Raw genomic sequence first — 25,354 nt, 5'->3', positions numbered from 1 at the left:
TTCCTTTCCTTTTTTTTCCCCTCTGTGTTTATACCCATTTGAGTTGAGTGATTTGAAGATGGTGCTCTCTGAGGAGTCAGATGGATACCTTCTATCCATAACTTTAGTACCTCTTCACAGTAATGTTGGATTATCTTATTGAATCTTCACAATGACCTTGGGGTATAGGTACTTTCATTCTTATTCTCACTTTACAGATGAGAAAACTGAGGTTTTAAAACATTAAGTACTTTATCCAAGTGCAATGCAATTAGTTAAAAACCTGGGGTTAGAATCAGTTCTGATTCCAGAATCACTGCTGAATATCCACTTGGTAGACTTTAGTGACTTCAGCTTGTGTTTGAAGCAGAAACATGATTTATAAAAATGATAATAAGGGGGCATTATTAAAAATAATTAGAACTTTCTTAATCTTTATTATATTACTTTGTTTTCATTGTCCTCATCAGATGCTATTGAAATTCATCTCTTAATAGAAAACATTGGTGAAAATAATACATTTTATATTTAAAAACTTGTGTTATGGAGAATTTAAACTGTATAGAAAATAGGTAGATTGTATAATGAATGTCTAGGCACTCAATATCCAGTCTCAGTAATAATCAATCCATCATGCTTCATCCATACCTTAATCCACTAACCCCTCCCATAGTATATTCAAGCAAGTCCCAGTCATCATATCATTTCATCTGTAAATATTTCAGTACGTATCTCTTAAAATACAAGACTCTTATTTGTAACATAATGGCAGTGCAATTATTTCACCTATAACATTAATTCCCTTAATAACAAAATAACCTGTTGTTTTACAAATTGTAAACTAAATGCTAATTAAGAACCAAATAAGGTCTTGCAACACACTGCAATTTGTTGCTATCTTTTAAATTTATTTTAATCTATTAGTTATCCTTCCGTCTTTCTTTCTCTTTGCAATGTGTTAAAGAAACCAGGCTATTTGTCTTGTAGAATTTCCCACAGTATGGATTTTGCAGATTGCATTCCCATGGTCTAGTTTAATAAGTTACTTTGTCCTCTGTATTTTCAATAAAATGGTAATTGGATCACAGACTTGATTGAATCTAGAGGTTTCTTTTTTTCAGGACTTACTTTATATGTGGTGTTATCTTCTTTTCTTAGGGAGCATACAATGTCTTCTTTTCTCTATACATATATTTATACTAATTGAGGCTATAATGTGTGTTTACTTATGCATCATTTGATAAATGGTTATATTTATTGGGGTCCATCTTCATCTTTGTCTCCTAAATCACACCAATATTATATAGTCTAAGATTTTTCTGTTTCAAGTTCTTTAAAGTGGAGTAAGTTCTTAAATACTCTATTGACCTCTAAAGTCTTATATCAATAATTTTGTATTCCATTTCAAATTCTATAGCAAATAAATTTTAACTTGCCTTTATGAATTCTTAATAAGACATTCAACATAATTTGCATAGAAGTAAGACTTATCCCATCCATATTTTATCTGTTGACAAATTTAACTAAATTACATGATTACAATATGAGTGAATTGGAATATAAGTTTGGGGACAACTATAGATGACTTTTCAAAAGCAAACAGTTAAACTGGTCGGTGAAGAAATGTATGGTTACCCATGAGTTTTATTATTTCTTGGACACAATTGGTTTTGCAATGGAGATAGAGAGTTAATGTGGCAAATTAGTTAAACAGTAGTCTATTAAAATAGCTTCTAGCACAGTTGTGTCCAATATAAATTTCTGCGATGTTAGAAAATTTCTCTATCTGCATTGTTTAATATGGTAGCCACTAGCCACATGTGGCTATTGAGAACTTGACATGCGGCTATGTGATTCAGGTGAGACTGGGGAAATGTTCCTTTTTTCTTCTTTTCCAAGTTTAAGGAGGGAAGATATAGAGACAGACTCCCACATGCACCTTGACTGTGATCTACTTGGCAACCCCCGTCTGGGGCCTATATACTCTGCCCATCAGAGCCATGCTCTCAACTGAGCTATTTTTAGTGCTTGAGGCAGAGGCTCCATGGAGCTATCTTCAGCACCCAGGGCCAATGTACTCCAATTGAGCTATGGCTGCAGGAGGGAAAGAGAGAGAGAGAGAGAGAGAGAGAGAGTGAGATAAGGGGGATGAGGAGTAGTGGAAAAGCAGATAATTGCTTCTTCTGTGGGCCCTGACTGGGAATCAAACCTGAGACATCCACATGCCAGGCTGATGCTCTACCACTGAGACAACTGGCCAGGGCCAGAAGTAAAACTTTAATTTAACTATGTAACTAAATTTTATTAATAATAACCTTGTACAACTCAGTTCTAGGATATAAAATTTGCAGTAAGGAGTAACTGGTTCTGGAGTCTGGCTTTAGAACTTGCATTCTTTGCCACAAAACTATACTGCTTCCTGATTTGGTGTTTCTCAGGATTTCTTTTCTGTGCTGAACACATTCATATTTATTTTAATTTTTAAGCAGATGACAAAGACCCAACTTGCCAATTTTACTTTTTAAAATCTAAGCTTAAGATTACATATTTCAACAATTGTTAAAACTTACTAAATTTAAACAATTGTCAAAACTTACTAAGTTGGCAGCATTCATGCAAAACTAGAAAATATCCTCAATTTCTATTAAACAAGAAATATATTGCCATTAATGCATTAATATCTTTCACTACTAAATAATAAAAAAAAGTCAAAATTATTTTTGTGGATGATTCTTCCCAGCCATGTTAACTTCACAGCAGTTTGGCCTTACTTGGATTTCAGGCTTTTGTTTCAAACAAAATGGAAAAGCAGTTTTGTGCTGGTGTTAGTGTACAAAAGAGTTATGACTACCTTGGATTTCAGTTAATAAAAATGTAAGGTCCATACAGCAATTTCAAACAATTTTAAAAACAAAACAAATGTGGCCCTGGCAAGTTGGCTCAGCAGTAGAGCATTGGCCCAGCATGTGGAAGTCTCAGGTATGATTCTCATTCAGGGCACATGAGAGAAGTGCCCATCTGCTTCTCTACACTTCCCCCTCTCCTTTCTCTCTATCTCTCTCTTCCCCTCCTGCAGCTAAGGCTCCATTGGAGCAAAGTTGGCCCGAGTGCTGAGGATGACTCTGTGGCCACCAACTCAGGTGCTAGAATGGCTCTGGCCACAACACAGATGGGTAGAGCATCACCCCCTAGTGGGCTTGCCAGGTAGATCTCGGTCAGGCACACACAGGAGTCTGTCTCTCTGACTCCCTGCTTCTTCAGAAAAATACAAAAAAAGAAAAAGAAAAAAACATCAAAAAAACAAACAAACGGTCTGATTATGTGGTCCTAATAATACTCAAAAGTGTTTGGCAAATAGGGGTCCCCAGGAGCTGTATATGAATACTTTAGATTAGGTACACTTATACTGAAAGTTGACTTCATTTGAAAGCTTCAAAACATGTTCCTGTGAACCCTCAAATGGAGGTTATTACAGTTAACATTTATCTCAAATACATGTGTTGCAGTACCCATGCTTGGCAGCTGCTACTTATCATTTATCATTAAGGACTGTAACTGGCCCTTTTCAACTTTTACTCTTTCTTGAGCATTCTTAACAATTCTCTTTGTAGTGCTTTTTCTGCTAGGAACAATTTTAGTAAAAGTTGGTATAGATTTGAAGTTGTCCCTCCACTATCATTCAATGAGTTGGAAGAGAATGAAATGAGGCTCCTGTGACCTAGCAAAGAGAAGGATATAAATCCTTCATCAAAATAAGAGAGATGCTCTTCACAATATGGAAACCCACTGAAGACAGAGAAGAATGACCCTGTGCCTCAGCTTCTGCTTACACAGGGTCCCTTTGGTTCCTCGCTTCCTAAAAACCCTTAAATGCGTCTTCAAAGAAGTTGAATGGAAATGGTTCATTCCAGCCAAAATTGCCTTATCTGAAGTCAGTATCTGAGTTACAGAATATGAAGCCAAACTCAAATGGACTGTAAATAACATTTTCCTGCAATTCTACCATTTAATACTTCTTTGCCATATCTGTCATTGATGTCCTGTTTTTAGCATGTGATAGAACCTCATTTGCCTCAGTTACTTGTTTAAATTTTCTCTTCCTTTTTTCTTTATCCTCAAAATTTTTATCTCCATGTCACTTTACTGCTGAATTATTTTATTTTATTTTATTTTATTGTGTTTACATAGATTCAAGTATCCCACTGAATATAACTCCCTCACCTCCCAACCCTGTGTCCCTTTTTATATCCCCTTTGGCCTCCTTCTTCTAACTCCCTCCCCCCTTCCCTCTAGGATTTGCTGTCCTGTTATCTATATCTCTGTGTTATGTATATATAATTTCATTAATCCCTTCACCTTCTCTGATCACATCCTCTCATCCCCCTTCCCTCTGACAGCTGTCCCTCTGGTCCCTGTGACGCTGCCTCTGTCTCTATTCCGTTCCTCAGTTCACTTTGTTCTTTAGATTCCACATATAAGTGAGATCATTTGATATTTTTCTTTCTCTGCCTAGCTTATTTAACTTAGCATAATAATCTCCAGGTCCATCCATGCTATTGCAAAGGTAAGATTTCCTTCTTCTTTATGGCTGCGTAGTATTCCATTGTGCATATGTACCACTGCTTTTTAATAAATTTGTCCACTGATGGGCACTTGAGCTGTTTCCAGATCTTGGCTATTGTAAACAATGCTGCCATAAACATGGGGGTGTATATCTTCTTTTGAATCAGTGATTTTGTATTCTTAGGATATATTCCTAAAAGTGGGATAGTTGGGTCAAAGAGCAGTTCTATTTTTTTTTTTTTTTTTTTTTGCATGTCATCCTTGCGCAGGGGCCATGCTAATCTTCTCTGTATCATTCCAATTTTAGTATATGTGCTGCCGGAGCGAGCACAAAGAGCAGTTCTATTTTTAATTTTTTGAAGAAACCCCATACAGTTCTCCACAGTGGCTGCTCCAGTCTACATTCCCACCAGCAGTGCAGGAGAGTTCCCTTTTCTCCACACCCTCGCCAGCACTTATTCTGTGTTGTTTTGTTAATGAGTGCCATTCTGACAGGTGTGAAGTGGTATCTCATTGTGTTTTTAATTTGCATATCTCTGATGTGGAACATTTTTTCACATGCCTATTGGCCATTTGTATGTCCTTTTTGGGAAATGTTTATTCAGTTCTTTTGCCCATTTTTTAATTGGATTGTTTACCTTCCCGATGTTGAGTTTTAGAACATCTTATAAGTTTTGGTAATTAACCCCTTATCAGAGGTATTGGTGAATATGTTCTCCCATTGTGTGGGTTTTCTTTTTGTATTGTTCCTGGTGGCTTTTGCTGTGCACAAGCTTTTTAGTTTGATTTAGTCCCATTTGTTCATCCTGTCTTTATTTCTCTTGCTCATGAAGATAAATCAGCAAAAATATTGCTATAAGAGATATTGGAGAGCTTACTGCTTATGTTTTTTTTTTTCAAGATATTTATGGTTTCATGACTTACATTTAAGTCTTTAACCCATTTTGAGTTTATTTTTGTGAATGGTGAAAGTTGGTGGTCTAGTTTCAATTCTTTTTTTTTTTTTTTTGCATGTACCCATCCAATTTTCCCAACACCATTTATTAAAGAGACTGTCTTTTTTCCATTGTATGCTCTTACCTCACTTGTCAAATATCAATAGACCAAAAGACCATAAAGGGTTTATTTTGGGGTTCTCTGTTCTGTTCCATTGATCTGTATGCCTGTTCTTATGCCAGTGCCAAGCTTTTTTGAGTACAGTGGCTTTTCAGTATAACTTGCCATCAGGAGATGTGATACCTCCCACTTTATTTTTCATTTTCAAGATTTCTGAGGCTACCTGTGTTCTTTTTTGGTTCCAAATAAATTTTTGAAATATTTGTTCTATATCTTTGAAGTATGTCATTGGTATTTTAATAGGAATAGCCTTGAATTTATACATTGCTTTGGGTAATATAAACATTTTAATGATGTTTATTCTTCCTTTCCATGAGCAGAGTGTACGCTTCCACTTGTTTATATCTTCCTTGATTTCCTTTATTGATGTTTTATAATTTTCCAAGTGCAAGACTTTTACTTCTTTGGTTAAATTTACTCCTAGGTACTTTATTTATGTTGTTGCAATAGTGAAGGGGATTGTTTCCTTAATTTCCTATTAGACAGTTTATTGTTGGTGTATAAAAATGCCACTGATTTCTGAATATTGATTTTATTTCCTGCCATCTTGCCAAATTCATTTATCAGGTCTAGTAGTTTTTTGACTGAGACTTCAGGATTTTCTATCTATAGTATCATATCATCAGCAAATAATGATAGTTTTACTTCTTCTTTTCCAATTTAAATGCCTACTATTTATTCTTCTTTTCTGATTGCTATAGCTAGGACTTCCAGAACTATGCTGAATAAGAGTGGTGAAATGGAGTCACTCCTGCCTTGTTCCTGTTCTTAAGGATATTGCTTTTAATTTTTGTCCATTAAGTATGATGTTGGCTGTGGGTTTGTCATAGATGGCCTTTATCATGTTGAGGTATGTTCCCTGCATTTCTACTTTGCTGAGAGTTTTGATCATAATTGGGTGTTGGATTTTATCAAATGTTTTTTTTCTGCATTTATTGATATTATCATTTGATTTTTATCCTTCCTTTTGTTTATATGATGAATCACATTGATTGATTTGCAAATATTGTACAAGCCTTGCCTCCCCAGAATAAATCCCGCTTGATTATGATGTATGAACTTTTTCATGTATTGCTGAATGTGGTTTGCTAATATTTTGTTGAGAATTTTAGGATCTAAGTTCATTAGGGATATTGGCCTATAGTTTTCTTTCTTTTAAGTGTCTTTGCCTGGTTTTGGAGTAATTATTATGCTTGCCTCATAAAAGGAGCTTGGAAGTCTTTCCTCTTCTTGAATTTTTAAAAATAGCTTGAAAAGGATAGGTGTTAGTTCTTCTTTGAATATATGGTAAAATGTGTCTGTAAAGCCATCTGGTCCAGGACTTTTGTTTACTGGAAGTTATTTGATAACTGTTTCAATTTCATTTGTTGTAATCAGTTTGTTTAGGTTTTTTGATTCTTCCAGATTGAGTTTTGGAAGATTATATGTTTCTAGGAATTTATCCATTTTGCCTAGGTTGTCCAATATTTTGGCATACAAATCTTCATATTCTTTTCTTATATTCCTTTGTATTTCTGTGGTGTCAGATTTTACTTCTCCACTTTCATTTCTTATTTTATTTATTTGAGTCCTCTCTTTTTTTCTTAATGAGTCTGGTTAAAGGCAAATCAATCTTTTTTTACCTTTTCAAAGAACCAGCTCTTCTTGGTTTCATTGATCCTCTGTATTTTTTTTTTTAGCCTCTATGTCATTTATTTCCACTTTGAACTTTATTATTTCCTTCCTTCAACTTTCTCTGGGCTTCATTTGTTGTTCTTTTAGATGCAAGGTTAAGTTGTTTTTTGAGATTTCTCTTGCTTCTTAAGGTATGATGTAATCATGTGAACTTCCCTCTCAGGACTGTTATTTCTGTGTTTCATAAATTTTGAGTTGTTGTACGTCCAGTTTCATTTGTTTCAAGGAAATTTTTTATATCTTTTTTGATCTTGTTGTTAACTCATTCATTATTTAATAAGATGCTATTTAACCTCCAAGTGTTTGAATTTTTTTCCAGTTTTTCTATTGTAGTTGAATTCTCCATTGTGATCAGAAAAGATGCGTGATATGAGTTCAATCTTCTTAAATTTATTGAGACTCCTTTTGTGTCCTAATGTGATCTATCTTAGAGAATGTACCATGAGCACTTGAAAAGAATGTATATTCTGCTGCTTTGGGGTGAAAGGTTCTGAAAATATCCATTAAATCCAGTTAATCTAGTGTGTCATTTAAGGCCACTGTTTCTTTCTTAATTTTCTGTCTGGAAGATTTATTCATTGATGTTAGTGGGGTACTAAAATCCTCTACTATTATAGTATTGCTATTGACCTCGCCCTTTATGTCCACCGAAATCTGCTTTGTATATTGAGGTGCTTCTATGTTAGGTACATAGATATTTACAATGGTTATATCCTCCTGTTGGATTGCTCCCTTTATCATTATGTAGTGATCTTCTTTATCCCTTAATGTAGCCTGCATTTTAAGGGCTATTTTGTCAGTTATAAGTATTGCTACCCCAGTTTTTGTTTTTCATTTCCATTTCTGTGAAATACTTTTTTCCATCCCTTCCCTTTCATTTTATGTGTATCTTTTGTCTGAGGTGAGTCTTTTATAGACAGCACATGTACGGGTTCTGTTTTCTTATCCATGCAGCTACCCTATGTCTTTTGATTGAAGCATTCAATTCACTAACATTTAAGGTTATTATTGACGTGTAGTTGTTTATTGCCATTTTATTTTTTAAATCTACAATCCTCATTTTCTTGTTTTTTTTTTTTCTTTGATCTTTTTACAGCAGGCCCCTTAACATTTCTTGCTGTACTGGTTTGGTTGTAATGAATTCCTTGAGTTTTTGTTGTTGTTGTTTAACTGTGAAGCTTTTTATTCCTTCTTCACATTTAAATGATAGCTTTTCTGTGTAAATAAGTCTTGGTTGTAGATTCTTGCTTTGCACCACTTTGAGTAGTTCTTGTCAATCCCTTCTGGCTTCAAGTATTTCTGTTGAGAAGTTGGATATCATCCTTATGGGGGCTCCTCTGTAGGTAGTTAACTGCTTTTCTCTAGCAACTTTTAGTATATTTTCTTTGTCTCTTAACTTTGGCACTTTAATTATGATGTGTCTTGGTGCAGGACTCCTTGGGTCTTCTTTAATGAGACTCCCTATGCTTCTTGAACTAACTTGTGTGACTTTTTCCTTCATCAATTTAGGGAAGTTGTCAGCTATAATTTCTTCAACAAGTTCTGTATCACTTGTTAATTCTCTTTTCCTTCAGGAACCCCTATGATGTGGATGTTGTTTCTCTTCATGTTGTAACAGAGCTCTTAGAGTTTTCTCAGACTTTTTCATCATCTTTTCTTTTTGCTTTTCTGCTTCCATGCATTTGCTTATCTTGTCCTCTAAGTTGCTGCTTTGATACTCTGTTTCTTTTCTCTTTTTTTATTCATTTTAGAGAGGAGAGAGAGGGGGAGAGAGAGAGAGAGAGAGGGAGAGAAAGAGAGAGAGAGGAGAGAGAGACAGGGGGAGGAGCTGGAAGCATCAACTCCCATATGTGCCTTGACCAGGCAAGCCCAGTGTTTCAAACCGGTGACCTCAGCATTTCCAGGTCGACGCTTTATTCACTGCGCCACCACAGGTCAGGCTGATACTCTGTTTCTTCCAGTCTACTTTTAATTCCTTCTAGTGTAGTCTTCATTTCCAATATTGCATTTTTCATTTCTGACTGGTTCTTTTTATAATTTCAATATCTTTTTTGTTGCTTGCCATCTCTTTATTTAGGTGCTCATTAGGTCCATCCATTGTTGTTCTAAGATTCTTGAGCATCCTAAATATCATTGTTTTAAACTCTGCTTATTTTTTTCTTTTATATTTCTTAATTAATTTTATTTTATTTTATTTATTTATTTATTTATATTTTTTTGCTGTCTAAGTCATTTTAATTTGAGTCACAGTAGCAGGTGTCAATAAATAATTTCTTCCAAACAGCAGTTGTATAAATGCACACAATTTGTGGGTATAAATAGAGTACAAGTGCTGTAGATATTTATGCTTATATAATAGCTAGCACCTTTATACTCTTTTTTTTGTCAGAATAACAAATTTATTTATTTTTTTATTTTTTTGTTTTTTTTTTGTTTTTTTATATAAATAAATTTTTATTTTAATGGGGTGACATCAATAAATCAGGGTACATACATTCAAAGGAAACATTTCCAGGTTATCTTGTCATTTAGTTCTGTTGCATACTCATCACCCGAAGAGAGATTGTTCTCCTCCACCCTCCATCCAGTTCTCTCTGTACCCCTCCCCCTCCCCCTCTCCCTCCTTCCCTCCCCCCACCCCCTGTAACCACCAAACTCCTGTCCATGCCTCTTAGTCTCGCTTTTATGTCCCACCAATGTATGGAATCCTGCAGTTCCTGTTTTTTTCTGATTCGCTTATTTCACCCCGCACAATGCTACCAAGACTCCACCATTCCGCTGTAAGTGATCCGATGTCATCATTTCTCCTAGCTGAATAGTATACCATGGTGTATATGTGCCCCATCTTCTTCATCCAGTCCTCTATTTTTTTTACAGTGATTAAAAGCCTTTAAGCAAACTCTTGGCCAATATAGCAAGAATCCCTAAAAGAGTAGTGTCCTTAACATGTTCACCAAGTCCAAGTTGGCCCCATCACCATGCCAAATCCCTGAAAAATGCAACCCATCCACAGTTCAGTCTGTTAGGAGCTGTCACAGGGAGCAGGAGTCCAGGAAATTTCCCCACAGGAAAAGTCCGCATGGCACTGGAATTGCTGTCACCATTCTATACTTTGCAGCTCATGTCCAAGTCCCAATGACCGCTGCTTCTAGCTGGTAATGATTCAGGTAGACTGGAAAAAGCCATTTGCAGCATGCGTGGATATGGAGCTTCTATTCTCCTCTGCCTGGAGAGTTGAGACCAGGTTGCTTTTCCCTGTAGCTCTGTGACTGTGGCCTGGTAAAGAGAACCTTGGGATACACTAAGCCGGGTGGCAAAGGTAAATTCATAATACAAGTTGGCAAAAGGAGGAAAGAGAGCTCTAAATTAGGAGTAGGTCCCAGCCTGAAATATGCGTGGGGCATTGAGGTAGGAGGGGTAAAGGAAACACTATATATTAAGCAAAGCAGCAGAAAATAGGACTATCAACACCCACAACAGAGATCTTTGAGGGAAGAATAAAAAGCCTGACTATTCAGGCAAGACATAGTTAAGTGGCCCTTGTGCAAATGAGATCAGTTTACCTGCTTCTTGGAAGAAATACCCTAGGCTCGTCCACAGTGTTGTAGATGGGGCCGACGGCCCTGGGCACCTTCAGCCTTCAGTGGCAAACCCCAGGTTTCTGGGCAAGGTTAGGTCATAGGTGGCTGGAGCAGGGCTGGAAGAGACTGAACCTTCCCTTAGAGGAGCGAAGGGGAAGCCCACCTTCCAGTGTCCCTGTTTCCTCACAGCAGAGACGTGTAAGCCTGGCAGGTTTTAGCTCAATGACCTTCCTTTCCACTATTGAAGCAGGACCCAGATGGCATCCTATGAGACTCCTTTGGGGTGTTGGAGCCCTAAGGGTGTATCCTAAAAGCTGGTAGTTCCCCTGATCTCTATTGGGCTTTTTCTGCCTCTATATATCTTAAAAGCCATTCTCAGAAGATCTCGCTGAGGGATTTGAGGATCCCCATCCACCTATATAAATCTTTTCCATATATTTGGAGCTATTTGGAAAAAAGACAGAACAGTGTTATTAGCTAGATCTAATAAAGAAGGTAGTAGTTTGCAGGCGAAAAAGATTTGGTGTCTCTTGTTCATCAGCATTCAAAAGAAATGTAAATTTTTTTTTTAAGTAAAAAGCATGATATGGTAGACCCATCGGAGTCATTGGCCTGGTGTGCAGGATTCTCAGGTTCGATTCCAGGCCAGAGCACACAGGAAAAGCGCCCATCTACCTCTCCACCCCTCCTCCTCTCCTTCCTCTTCGTCTCTCTCCTCCTGCCCACAGCCAAGGCTCCATCGGAGCAAAGCCACCCTGGGCACTAAGGATGGCCCCATGGCCTCCACCCCAGTCGCTAGAATGGCTCCGGTTGTAACAGAGCAACACCCCAGATGGGCAGAGCATTCCCCCATGGTAGGCATGCCAGGTGGATCCCAGTCAGGTGCATGCAGGAGTCTGTCTGACTGCCTCCCCATCCCCATCCTCAGAAAAATACAAAAAATAAATAAATAAATAAAAAACTAAAAAAGGGGGGGGCATTCCCTTGTGCTAAAGCTCCAGGGAGCATGGAGCGAGCTTGAGTATGTCCTATGAAACATGGAGCTCTATGTTGACATATAAGTCTTTGAAGAAGGAGGAACTGCTGAAATAGTTTATCAGCATTTGTCCCTAAGACAGTAGTCTTTATAGTGGGAACACCATACGTAGATATTTGCTGTCTGTCTATAGATTAATGGGGGAATATGGCAAATGCTGAAAAGCCATGATCTTTGTGCCACTCCCCTCCCCCAACCCCCTCCCTCTCCTCCCCCCACGCTGTAACCCCAACACTGTTGTTTATATCTCTGAGTCTCATCTTTATGTCCCACCTATGTATGGAAACATATAGTTCTTAGTTTTTTCTGATTTACTTCTTTCACTCAGTATAATGTTATCAAGACCCATCCATATTGTTGTAAAAGATCCTATGTCATCATTTCTTATGGCTGAGTAGTATTCCATAGTATATATATACCAAAGCTTTTTAATCCACTCGTCCTCTGATGGACACTTGGGCTGTTTCCAAATCTTTGCTATTGTGAACAATGCTGCCATAAACATAGGGGTGCATTTCTTCTTTTCAAACAGTGCTATGGTGTTCTTGGGGTATATTCCTAACAGTGGTATAGGTGGGTCAAAAGGCAGTTCAATTTTTAATTTCTTGAGGTATCTCCATACTGTTTTCCACAGTGGCTGCACCAGTCTGCATTCCCACCAGCAGTGCAGGAGGGTTCCCTTTTCTCCACATCCTCGCCAGCACTTATTCTGTGTTGTTTTATTGATGAGCGCCATTCTGACTGGTGTGAGGTGATATCTCATTGTGGTTTTAATTTGCATTTCTCTAATCATTAGTGATGTTGAACATTTTTTCATATGCCTGTTGGCCATCTGTGTGTCCTCTTTGGACAAGTGTCTATTCATTTCTTTTGCCCATTTTTGGATTGGATTGTTTGTCTTCCTGGTATTAAGTTTTACAAGTTCTTTATAAATATTGGTTATTAACCCCTTATCAGATGCTATGTCAAATATATTCTCCCATTGTGTAGTTTGTCTTTTTATTCTGTTCTTATTGTCTTTAGCTGTGCAGAAGCTTTTTAGTTTGATAAAGTCCCATTTGTTTATCCTGTCTTTTATTTCACTTGCCTGTGGAGACAAATCAGCAAATATATTGCTGCGAGAGATGTCAGAGAGCTTACCGCCTATGTTTTCTTCTAAGATGCTTATGGTTTCATGGCTTACATTGAAGTCTTTTATCTATTTTGAGTTTATTTTTGTGAGTGGTGTAAGTTGGTGGTCTAGTTTCATTTTTTTGCAGGTAGCTGTCCAGTTTTCCCAACACCATTTGTTGAAGAGGCTGTCTTTACTCCATTGTATTGTCTTACCTCCTTTGTCAAATATCAGTTTTCCATAGAACTGTGGGTTTATTTCTGAGTTCTCTGTTCTGTTCCATTGATCTATGTGCCTGTTCTTATGCCAGTACCATGCTGTTTTGAGTACAATGGCTTTATAATATAACCTAATATCTGGAAGTGTGATACCTCCCGCTTTTTTCTACCTTTTCAGGATTGCTGAGGCTACTCGTGTTCTTTTTTGGTTCCATATAAATTTTTGGAATATGTGTTCTATGTCTTTGAAGTAAGTCATTGGTATTTTAATCGGTATTGCATTGAATTTATAAATTGCTTTGGGTAATATAGACATTTTAATGATGTTTATTCTTCCTAACCATGAGCATGGTATATGCCTCCACTTATTCGTATCTTCCCTGATTTCTTTTATCAATGTTTTATAATTTTCCAAGTACAAGTCTTTAATCTCCTTGGTTAGATTTATTCCTATGTACTTTATTTTTTTTGGTTGCAATGGTAAAGGAGATTGATTCCTTGATTTCTCTTTCTGATAGTTTATTATTAGTGTATAAAAATGCCTCTGATTTCTGAGTATTGATTTTATATCCTGCCACCTTGCCAAATTCATTTATCAGGTCTAGTAGTTTTTTGACTGAGACTTTAGGGTTTTCTATATACAATATCATGTCATCTGCAAATAATGATAGTTTTACTTCTTCTTTTCCAATTTGGATGCCTTTTATTTCTTTTTCTTGTCTGATTGCTGTGGCTAGGACTTCCAGGACTATGTTGAGTAAGAGTGGTGAAAGGGGGCACCCCTGCCTTGTTCCTGATCTTAAGGAGATTGCTTTTAATTTTTGCCCATTGAGTATGATGTTGGCTGTGGGTTTGTCATAGATGGCCTTTATCATGTTGAGGTATGTTCCCTGTATTCCCACTTTGCTGAGAGTTTTGATCATGAATGGGTGCTTGATTTTATCAAATGCTTTTTCTGCATCTATTGAAATTATCATGTGGCTTTTCTCCTTCCTTTTGTTTATGTGATGAATCACATTGATTGATTTGCGAATATTGTACCAGCCTTGCCTCCCCAGAATAAATCCCACTTGATCATGGTGTATGATTTTTTTCATATATTGCTGGATCTGGTTTGCTAATATTTTGTTGAGGATTTTTGCATCTAAGTTCATCAGGGATATTGGCCTATAATTTTCTTTTTTTGTGTGTTGTCTTTGCCTGGTTTTGGAATCAGAATTATGCTCGCCTCATAAAAGGAGTTTGGAAGTCTTCCTTCCTCTTGAATTTTTTGAAATAGCTTGAGAAGAATAGGAGTTAGTTCTTCTTTTAATATTTGGTACAATTCACTTGTGAAGCCATCAGGCCCAGGACTTTTCAAGAAATTTGTCAATTTCATCTAGGTTGTCTAGTTTTTTGATGTACAGTTCTTCATAGTATTTTCTTACAATATTTTGTATTTCTGTTGTGTCAGTTGTTATTTCTCCACTCTCATTTCTAATTTTATTTATTTGAGTCCTCTCTCTTTTTTTCTTGGTGAGTCTTGTTAAAGGTTTATCTATCTTGTTTACCTTTTCAAAGAACCAGCTCCTGGTTTTATTGATCCTCTGTATTGTTTCTTTAGCCTCTATGTCATTTATTTCTGCTCTGATCTTTATTATTTCCTTCCTTCTACTAGCTCTGGGCTTTACTTGCTGTTCTTTTTCTAGTTCTTGTAGATGCAGGGTTAAGTAGTTTATTTGAGCTTTTTCTAGCTTCTTGAGGTATGCCTGTAATGCTATAAACTTCCCTCTCAGGACTGCTTTTGCTGTGTCCCATAAATTTTGAATTGATGTATGCTCATTATTGTTTGTTTCTAGAAATTTTTTAATTTCTTCTTTGATCTCAATGTTAACCCATTCATTGTGTAATAACGTGCTATTTAGTTTGCAAGTGTTTGAATGTTTTTCAAATTTTCTATTGTGGTTGATTTCCAGTTTAATGCCATTGTGATCAGAGAAAGTGCTTGATATGAATTCAATCTTCTTAAATTTGTTGAGCCTGCTTTTGTGCCCTAACATGTGATCTATTCTAGAGAATGTATCATGAGCGCTTGAAAAGAATGTATATTCTGCTGTTTTAGGGTGAAAGGTTCTGAAGATATCTATTAAATCGAGTTGATCTAATATGTCCTTTAAGTCTGTTGTTTCTTTGTTAATTTTCTTTCTTGAGGATTTATTTAATGATGTTAATGGGGTATTGAAATCCCCTACTATTATAGTATTGCTGTTGATCTCGCCCTTTAAGTCAATCAAAGTCTGCTTTATATATTTCGGTGCTCCTATATTAGGTGCGTAGATATTTATAATTGTTATATCTTCCTTTTGGATTGCTCCCTTTATCATTATGTAGTGACCTTCTTTATCTCTAACTATGGTCTTTGTTTTAAAGTCCATTTTGTCTGATATAAGTATTGCTACCCCAGCTTTTTTTTCATTTCCATTTGCGTGAAATATTTTTTTCCATCCTTTTATCTTCAGTCTGTGTGCATCTTTTGATTTAAGGTGTGTCTCTTGTAGACAGCATATGTATGGGTCCTGTTTTCTTATCCACACAGCTACCCTATGTCTCTTGATCGGATCATTTAATCCATTAACATTTAAGGTTATTATTGATATGTAATTGTTTATTGCCATTTTTTTTTTCATTTTTCTGAAGCTGGAAACAGGGAGAGACAGTAAGACAGACTCCCGCATGCGCCCGACCAGGATCCACCCGGCACGCCCACCAGGGGCGACGCTCTGCCCACCAGGGGGCGATGCTCTGCCCATCCTGGGCGTCGCCATGTTGCGACCAGAGCCACTCTAGCACCTGAGGCAGAGGCCACAGAGCCATCCCCAGCGCCCGGGCCATCTTTGCTCCAATGGAGCCTCGGCTGCGGGAGGGGAGGAGAGAGACAGAGAGGAAAGCGTGGCGGAGGGGTGGAGAAGCAAATGGGCGCTTCTCCTGTGTGCCCTGGCCGGAATCGAACCCGGGTCCTCTGCACGCTAGGCCGACGCTCTACCGCTGAGCCAACCGGCCAAGGCGCCATTTTTTTTCTTTAAAACTCTTTTTCTCTTTTGCTATATTCTTTTTTTCCTTTGATCTGTTTACAACAGGTCCCTTAGCATTTCTTGCAGCCTTGGTTTGGTTGCAGTGAAATCCTTGAGTTTTTTTTTTGTCTGTAAAGCTTTTTATTTCTCCTTCAATTTTAAATGATAGCCTTGCTGGATAAAGTAGTCTTGGTTGTAGGTTCTTGTTCTGCATTACTTTGAATATTTCTTGCCATTCCTTTCTGGCCTCAAGTGTTTCTTTTGAGAAGTCAGAAGTCACCCTTATGGGGGCTCCTTTGTAGGTGATAGTCTTTTTTTCTCTAGCAGCTTTTAATATTTTCTCTTTATCATTTAGCTTTGGTAATTTAATTATGATGTGTCTTGGTGTTGGTTTCTTTGGGTTTCTCCTTAATGGAGTTCTCTGTGCTTCCTGAACATGTGAAATGTTTTCCTGCCTTAATTGGGGGAAGTTTTCTGCTATAATATGTTTGAACAAAGTCTCTATCCCTTGTTCTTTCTCTTCTTCTTCAGGAACCCCTATGATGCGGATGTTATTTCTCTTCATGTTGTCACAGAGCTCTCTTAGAGTTTCCTCAGACTTTTTGAGTCTCTTTTCTTTTTTCTGCTCTGCTTCCGTGCCTTTATTTATTGTGTCCTCTAACTCACTGATTCGATTCTCTGCTTCATCCATCCTGCTTTTAATTCCTTCCATTGTATTCTTTATTTCAGATATTGTATTTGTCATTTCTGTCTGATTCTTTTTTATTATTTCAATGTCCTCTTTTATATTTGTTATCTCTTTATTTAGGTTTTCGTAATGGCCATCTATGGTTCTTCTAATATCTTTGAGCATCCTAACAATCATTATTTTAAACTCTGCATCTGGTAATTTGGTTATATCTGATTCACTTAGGTCCTTTTCTGGGGATTTCTCTTGGTTTATTTGTGTTGTATTTCTCTGCCTCTGCATTTTCTCTTCTTGGGAGTGGCTGTGATCACGTGCTCGGGTGCACAGGGGTTGGTGGCCTTGGCTTTTGCCCCGCCCCCGTGTGTGACATTATGCTCGGTCCTGAGGGCACTGGCGAGCACCTTTGCTCAGCTGCGGGTCTCCGCCTGTTTCTGAGCTTTTGCCCTGCCTTTGCAGGATGATCCCACTCAAGGAAGAGCTGCTAGCCTTGGCTCTACCGCTGGGCAGCGCTGCGTGCCCAAGCTCAGCTCCGTAGCAGAACTCCGCCTCTTCTGGGCTTTTGGCTCCACCCCCACGGGAGGAGCTGGCTACCAAGTCAGACCGCAAGCCTGGGTTGCACGGGCAGGGCAGGGCTGTGCTCCTCTGCCCTTGCTCCGGGGCTGGTTTCTACCCTTTCTGGGGTTCCCGCCCTTCTCCCGGAGGCTGGATTACAGGCTGCCGGCAGCTTAGCTTGACCGCTTTTGCACGGCCCCTTCTCCCCAGCTGGGCAAGTTTGAGCTCACACCTGAGCCCAGTGGTGGCCAGCCGGCTTCCGCCCCTGCCAGCAGAACCGCACTTTTGTCTCCTGCTGCCGCCCACTCTCTGCTGCGCCCTCAGCCGCGTGGGTGGGGGCGTTGCAGCTTGGACCCTCACTACTGTATACCTGAAAGCTCCCTCCTTCTATGCAACTCTGCTCTGAATGCTGCGGGGGAGCTTGTTTGGCTGCTCTCCTGCTTCCCTTTGCTGGTATTTCTGTTTCCGGGGGAAATATTCACTTCAGCTTTGGGGAGTGACTCATCCCAGGGGTTAGGGTGGCTATCTCCCAAAATGTTTCCCCCTATGCCTCCTAGTTTGCACTCTTTTCCTGTTACTGTTGTCATCTCCTTTCTCCCCCCGTCCCCAGGAGCCCCAGGTGATTGTTTTTGAGAGAGATGTTCTGCGCGGTCCCTTTAAGAAGGATCCTGGGTCTGAGAAATCAGATTCTCTCACATACAGTATCCTGACTTGTTTCCAGCTAAATACTGTCCTTACGCCTCTTCTGGGTTCTGGGGCTGCAGGCTGGGGCTTTGTTCCTGGGGCTCAGGACCCTTTCCCCTCTGCTAAACTCACTTCCTGGCATGTGAGTCTCTCCCTGCTGCCGTTCGCTCTGAGGAGCTGGGCAGCCCTCTCCACGTTTCCGCTTTTCCTACCAGTCTCTGTGTGGCTTCTTCAGTGTTCATTGGTTGAAGAGTCCTTTTAGTTTAGTCCAAAGTTGGTTTTTCCACATGATAGTTCATAAAATTAGTTTGTAATCCACTTTGGTTCTGGGAGGTAGATGCTGGTACGTCCGCCTACTCCAGCGCCATCTTATCTCACCCCTCTTAATTAATTTTAATAAGGCAACAGTGATCAATCAGGGTACATAGTTTCAGAGAAAACATCTCCAGGTTATTTTGACATTTGATTATGTTGCATACCAATCATCCAAATACAAATTGTCTTCCATCACCTTCTATCAGGTTTCTTTGTGGCCCTCTCTCCCCCCCCACAAAGCCACCACACTCTTGTCGATGTCCCTGAGTCTCATTTTTATGTCCCACCTATGTATGAAATCATATAGTTCTTAGTTTTTTCTCTGATTTACTTATTTAACTCAGTATAATATTATTAAGGTCTATCCATGTTGCTGTAAATGATCCAATGTCATCATTTCTTATGGCTGAGTAGTATTACCTAGTATATATGTACCACATCTTCTTTATCCAATCATTTATTAAAGGACTTTTTGGTTGTTTCCATGTCTTGGCCACTGTGAACAATGCTGCAATGAATAAGGGGCTGCATGTGTCTTTATGTACCAATGTTTTTGAGTTTTGGGGGTATATACCCAGCAGAAGGATTGCTGGGTTATATAGTAGTTCTATTTTTAATTTTTTGAGGAACCACCATACTTTCTTCTATAACACCAGGGAACAAAATTTTTATTGCATTTACAAATACACTTGTTCTTACCTAATACGAGTGTACTGATCTCAAATCTGACATTAGTTTTTCTCTGTAAGCTACAGTTTTTTTTGCAATTCAAGATTTTAGATTTTCATCTTATTGTAAAATTTTCAACATTTAGTTTAACATAATGAAGTAAAATGTCTTCTTGGGCATCATCTTTGTGAAAATATAATAATTTATATAATGCAGTAAATACACTAATACACTAAAAGATATGATTGCATCAGAATTTGTCTACAATTTTGAAATAGAACATATTAAAACACATATTTTAATCATAAAATTTATACAAAACTTATTTAAATTCTATTTAGGCAAAAATTTCAATTTGTAGCTCTTGTGTTTGTGTACTTGTTGAGGACAGTCTCATTTGATGCTCTAGCAGTAGTCTGCTCATCACTAACAGCTCCAAGATTTTCAGGAAACTTATCAAAGTGACTATTCAGAAAGTGAATTTTAATGCTCATGTTACATCCAATGTCACAGAAAACCAACAGCATCCTTTGAGCCAGAAGTTCATAGTTTTCTACTTTTTTGTTGCCAAGGAAGTTCTTTGTTTGTAACTGCCACAAGAGACTGCCATGCTGCTTTCTCCTCTTTATTCATCTTCCTGGCAAATTCTTCATCACATATGAGGGTTCAAATTTGAGGTCCATCAAATACACCTGCTTTTATCTTCTTGAAAGACAAGGCAGGAAAAGCAGAAATAATATGTTGAAAGCATTCACTTGTCTATTCAAAGCCTGAACAAACTGCTTCATTAAGCCAAGTTTGATGTAAAGTGGGGGAAAAATGATCCTGTCTCAATTAACCACAGGTTCATTCACAATATTTAGCATTCCTACTTCCAGAACTTCATGTTTTGACCACTATTTCTGTGTCCAGTGTTTCTCCTGAGCTTGGTTGTCCCAAAAACACAGAAAACAAAGATACTTCATGAAACCTCTCTGTTGTTCTAGCAGGAAAATTACCATTTTAAGATCCAAACAAATGATCCATTTATGCTCCTCATACTTCAGAAAGTCGAGGACAATTTTTATGTCATTATAATCATCTCATACATGAGTTGAATAACAAATTGGAACCGCTAAAAATAGACAATATATTGCCTGAGCAGGTGGTGGCGCAGTGGATATAGTGTCGGACTGGGAATGCAGAGGACCCAGATTCGAGACCCTGAGGTCACTAGCTTGAACATGGGCTCATCTGACTTGAGCAAAAAAGAAAAGCTCACCAGCTTGGACCCAAGGTCGCTGGCTCCAGCAAGGGTTTACTCAGTCTGCTGAAGGCCCACAGTCAAGGCACATATGAGAAAGCAATCAATGAACAACTAAGGTGTCGCAACAAAAAACTGACGATTGATGCTTCTCATCTCTCTCTGTTCCTGTCTGTCTGTCCTTATCTATCCCTCTCTCTGACTCTCTCTCTGTCCCTGTAAAAAAAATAGGCAATATATGCACATGTCACAAATGATGAAATATTGCGCCTTTGACATTGAAGTGTGTAACAGCCACATATATAACAGAAGGTGTCAGGACTATTCTTACATTTATGCCTACTCAAAGAAGCCATGATTCAATCTTAAAACAAAATAAGAGGGTGTTTTTATCAGATAATAATTTTTTACATTTAAAAACAACTACAATTATGTAAAAGTGATGTTTGTAAAACATTAATTGCCTTGTGGTTATGTTCAATGCAAGAGTCATTGCCCTTCAACTCCAATTTAAAAACCAATGCATAACATTAATTGTATCAAAAAATTAAAATTGCATAAAAACTAGAACATGCACCAAAAAATGAATTTCAGATTTGGAACCAGCAATGCAGAAATATATAGAAACAGTTCTAAGACATCATGCAACGGAAAAAAAATTTCCCCAGTGTAATGATTGCACTACTTTACATTCTCACTAACAGTGGATGTTTCTTTTTCTCCACAACCTCTCCAACATTGCTATTACCTGTCTTGTTGATAATAGCTAATCTAACCGGTGTGAGGTGGTATCTCATTGTAGTATTGATTTGCATTTCTCCAACAGCTAATGAAGATGAGCATCTTTTCATGTATCTGTTGGCCATTTGTGTTTCTTCCTGGGAGAAGTGTCTATTCATGTCCTTTTCCCATTTTTTTTTTTTGGATTGTTTGTTGTTGAGTTTTATGAGTTCTTTGTATATTTTGGATATTAGGCTCTTATCTGAGCTGTTGTTTGAAAACATCATCTCTCATTTAGTTGGCTGTCTGTTGGTTTTGTTGTCACGTGTTTTTTTTTTTGTTTGTTTTGTTTTGCTGTGCAAAAGCTTTTTAGTCTGATGTAGTCCCATTCATTTATTTTTGCCATCACTTCCCTTGACTTTGAAGTCAAATTCATAAATTGCTCTTTAAAACCAAGGTCCAAGAGTTTAGTACCTATGTTTTCTTCTATGTAATTTATTGTTTCAGGTCTTACATTTAGGTCTTTGATCCATTTTGAATTAATTTTAGTACAAGGGGTCAACCTATGGTTGAGTTTCATTCTTTTGTATGTGGCTTTCCAGTTTTCCCAGAACCATTTTGTTGAAGAGGCTTTCTTTTCTCCATTGTGTATTGTTGGCCCCTTTATCAAAAATTATTTGACCATATACATGTGGTTTTCTTCTGGGCTTTCTATTCTGTTCCATTGGTCTGAGTGTCTATTTTTCTTCTAATACCATGCTGTTTCGATTATCGTGGCTCTATAATATAATTTGAAGTCAGGTATTATAATGCCCCCAGCTTCATTCTTTTTCCTTAGGATTGCTTTGGCTATTCTGGTTTTTTTATAGTTCTATATAAAGCTGATGATTTTTTTGTTTCATTTCTTTAAAAAATGACATTGGAATTTTGATGGGAATTGCATTAAATTTTTATATTGCTTTGGGTAATATAGTCATTTTGACTATATTTATTCTTCCTATGCAAGAACAAGGAATATTTTTCTATTTCATTATATCTTTTTTGATTTCCCTTAAAAATGCTTTGTAGTTTTCATTATATAGGTCTTTTACATTCTTTGTTATGTTTATTCCTAGGTATTTTATTTTTTTTGTTGCAACCATGAAGGGGATTATTTTTTTTGAGCCCATTTCCTGAGGTTTTATTGTTGGCATATAGAAAGGCAATGGACTTTTGTATATTAATTTTGTATCCTGTGACCTTCCTGTATTGGTTTATTGTTTCTAGTAATCTTTTTGTGGAGTCTTTGGGGTTTTCGATGTATAGGATCATATCATCTGAAAAAAGTGAAACCTTTACTTTTTCTTTTCCAATATGAATGCCTTTTATTTCTTTCTCTTGTCTGATTGCTCTGGCTAGAACTTCCAGCACTACGTTGAATAAGAGTGGAGAGTGTGGACAACCTTGTCTTGTTCCTGATTTTAGGGGAAAAGTCCTCAGTTTTATGCCATTTAATATGATATTAGCTGATGATTTATCGTAAATGGCCTTTATTATGTTGAGATATTTTCCTTCTATACCCATTTTGTTAAGTGTTTTAAACATAAAATGATGTTCTTTTTATCAAATGCCTTTTCTGCATCTATTGATAAGATCATATGGTTTTTGTTCTTTGTTTTGTTGATATGGTGTATTATGTTAAACATTTTATGTATGTTGAACCACCCTCATGATTCTGGAATGAATCCCACTTGATCATGATGTATTATTTTTTAATGTATTGTTGTATTTGATTTGCTAGTATTTTTTTTTTTTTTTTGGTATTTTAGCATCTGTATTCATTAGAGGTATTGGTTTGTATTTTTCTTTTTTTGTGTTGTCCTTGCCAGGTTTTGGTATGAGGGTGATGGTAAACTCTGCTTCTTGTGGTTTGGTTACTTCCAACTCATTCATTTATTTTTCTTGGAATTTCTCTTGTTGATTTATCTTGGTGACTCTTCTCTTCTGCCCATTTTGTCTGTGTATTAGGTAGCACTGTCTGACTTTGAAATTTTTGTAGAGTCTTTATGAAAATGGTTTTGGTGGTACTGAGCTCGAGGCCACCTGTTTTCCTTGTTCTATGAATACTTCTTGAAGGTACTATTTTCCTTTTTGTTGTATATGAATATTAGATGCAGTTGGTCCTTTCTTGAGTACGGTTATCCCTTCAGGCTGGCTGGCTCTATGGCTCAACCTTGAACATGTGTATTACACACTGTTCAATGTCTGTCCTTTGGGGCATATTTATCCTCCATCATGTCTGGTGCCTGCTAGACTCCACCTTACTTGTGCTGCTTGTGTAGGTAGTTGAATCTAGGGTTGCTGCTGTCTTCTATCCACTACCATTAGTATTGGCTCTAGTTCTTTTTGGGTTGGTGTCAGCTATTGTTTGTAATCTGCATGGGCTTCCAACCTGCAGCTACTGCACTTTTTGCTGTTTGTGTCTGCATTTTCCATGCCTGGATAGTGTGGTAGTGGCCAACCTTTGTATAAGGATCAACTTCCTCCTGCTTAGAGATGATAGCAGCTCTAGAAAAGCCCCAAGCTCTGTAGAATTTGTCTCCACTTTTCAGCTACCCCTCCTCCTCTTGAAGCTGCCTGGTTTTCCCTCAGATTCTTCTATAGTAAGACTGTATCATGGGCTCAGATTGTCCTCATTCAACCAATGCCTCTAGAGTTTGCACACTTAGTGTGTCAGGGCAGCTGAAGTTGTGAATACAATGTTTATGGGACCCCCTACTTCAAGAGACTCTTCATCCAGAGCTCAGTACAGAGAATGTGGCCCTTATTCCAGAGCTTGATCCTGCAGACACTGCTGGATACTCAAATTTTATTTCTCCCCAACAAGGTAAGCAGCAGGTTCAGGTAAGGCCAACAGATTCCTCTGCAGAAGTTCTTACAGCTGGTTAGACCCTTGCTTCAGGGAGGAAGACTGAGAGAGTCCTCTACTGGGGCAGACCATGCCCCTCCTAAAGGTGGCTAAGCTCCTCGACTGGATCCAACAATAGACTCACAGGATCCCACATGTTAAATGTCCATGTTCCAAGCTTCTCTCCCTTCTCCTGTGGAATCTAGCCTAGTAGGTCAGGATATCCAGCGCCCAGGCTAGTTGGCTATGAAGCTCCACCCTATCCAATGCACATGTGCTGCTTTGTTGGTGCTAATCAGAGAGAGTAGAACTCACCCCAGCTGTGCTAGTTGTGAGGAGCTTTCTTTAGGATACCACTCTAGCAAGGGTTGTTAGGTCCTGAACCAGTGCTTTCTGCAGCTGGCCTTTGGATGTGCCAGCCTTAGGCTTCCTCCCTAGCAGGGATCCATTGCAGACCAGTGGGAGACACTGCCTGTGACTGGCTCTCAGCAACCTTCTTGGAGCTACAAGCAATTCAGAGTTTGTGGCTGCCTTTGCTGTGCCCAGATGTACATGAAAATACCAACCTGCACTCCTGGGCTGGCTTTTACCTACACTGGGCTTTGGGGAAGGTCCACTCAAATGGCCAAGTTTCCCTGAGTCCTGCCTCTTGCAGCCCCTGTCTGCTGGCTGCTTGTTGGGCTCAGCTGCTGAGAAACCTCTGCTAGAGTCTAGAACCTGTGGCAATGCAGGGATTAGGAAGGGTGGTAAGTGTGGCTCCGCCCCTTGGCCCCAGATGTCAATCTGTCCAGACTTTTTTTTACACACCTCAGTAAGGTATGGCCCCAGGAGTCTGGTGGGTTTGGCCTCTGAGACCCAGAGGTCTGGTCTGCCCATTCTTCAGACAGTTTCAACTTAGTCTCTTGTGAGGTGGAAGCATCAGTCATAGACTTGGGAGAGTGTGCGGGAGAGCTCTGGTCTCAACACCAGAAAACTGAGTCACTGATATGCCCCCTAGTCCTGGCTTCTCAAAATGACCTGTCTTCATGACTGAGGTAGGAGATATTTCTGAGAATGGAGTAGCTGCTTTTTCCTTGGCTGATGCCACTCAGAGGGTATTGCTCCACCCAAGAAAGATTGCGACTGCTGTATTGGAGAATGACTCAGCACAGGGGTTCTGGTGGTTGTCTCCCACAGTGTTTCTCCCTGGGCTTCCAACTTTACACTCTCCTCCTGCAACCACAGTCCTCTCAGCTCCCCAACCATATTTCCAGGTAAGTGGCTATGAA

The 25,354-nt window shown here is 38.4% G+C and overlaps 1 non-coding gene and 1 pseudogene across 1 annotated transcript; both read right to left on the bottom strand.

Moving 5' to 3' along the window:
* Positions 1-3,411: 3,411 nt before the first annotated feature.
* On the bottom strand, positions 3,412-24,962 carry LOC136317627 (dnaJ homolog subfamily B member 6-like; annotated as a pseudogene).
* Positions 4,767-4,873, bottom strand: LOC136317955 (U6 spliceosomal RNA). Its single transcript, XR_010727944.1, has one exon. It is a non-coding gene; the product is annotated as a U6 spliceosomal RNA (small nuclear RNA).
* Positions 24,963-25,354: the final 392 nt, after the last annotated feature.

This window comes from Saccopteryx bilineata, chromosome X, assembly GCF_036850765.1.
Source record: "Saccopteryx bilineata isolate mSacBil1 chromosome X, mSacBil1_pri_phased_curated, whole genome shotgun sequence".
Lineage (NCBI taxonomy): Eukaryota > Metazoa > Chordata > Mammalia > Chiroptera > Emballonuridae > Saccopteryx > Saccopteryx bilineata.
The sequence above is the reverse complement of the archived record's forward strand: the minus strand, read 5'-3'. Positions and strand labels throughout refer to the sequence as shown.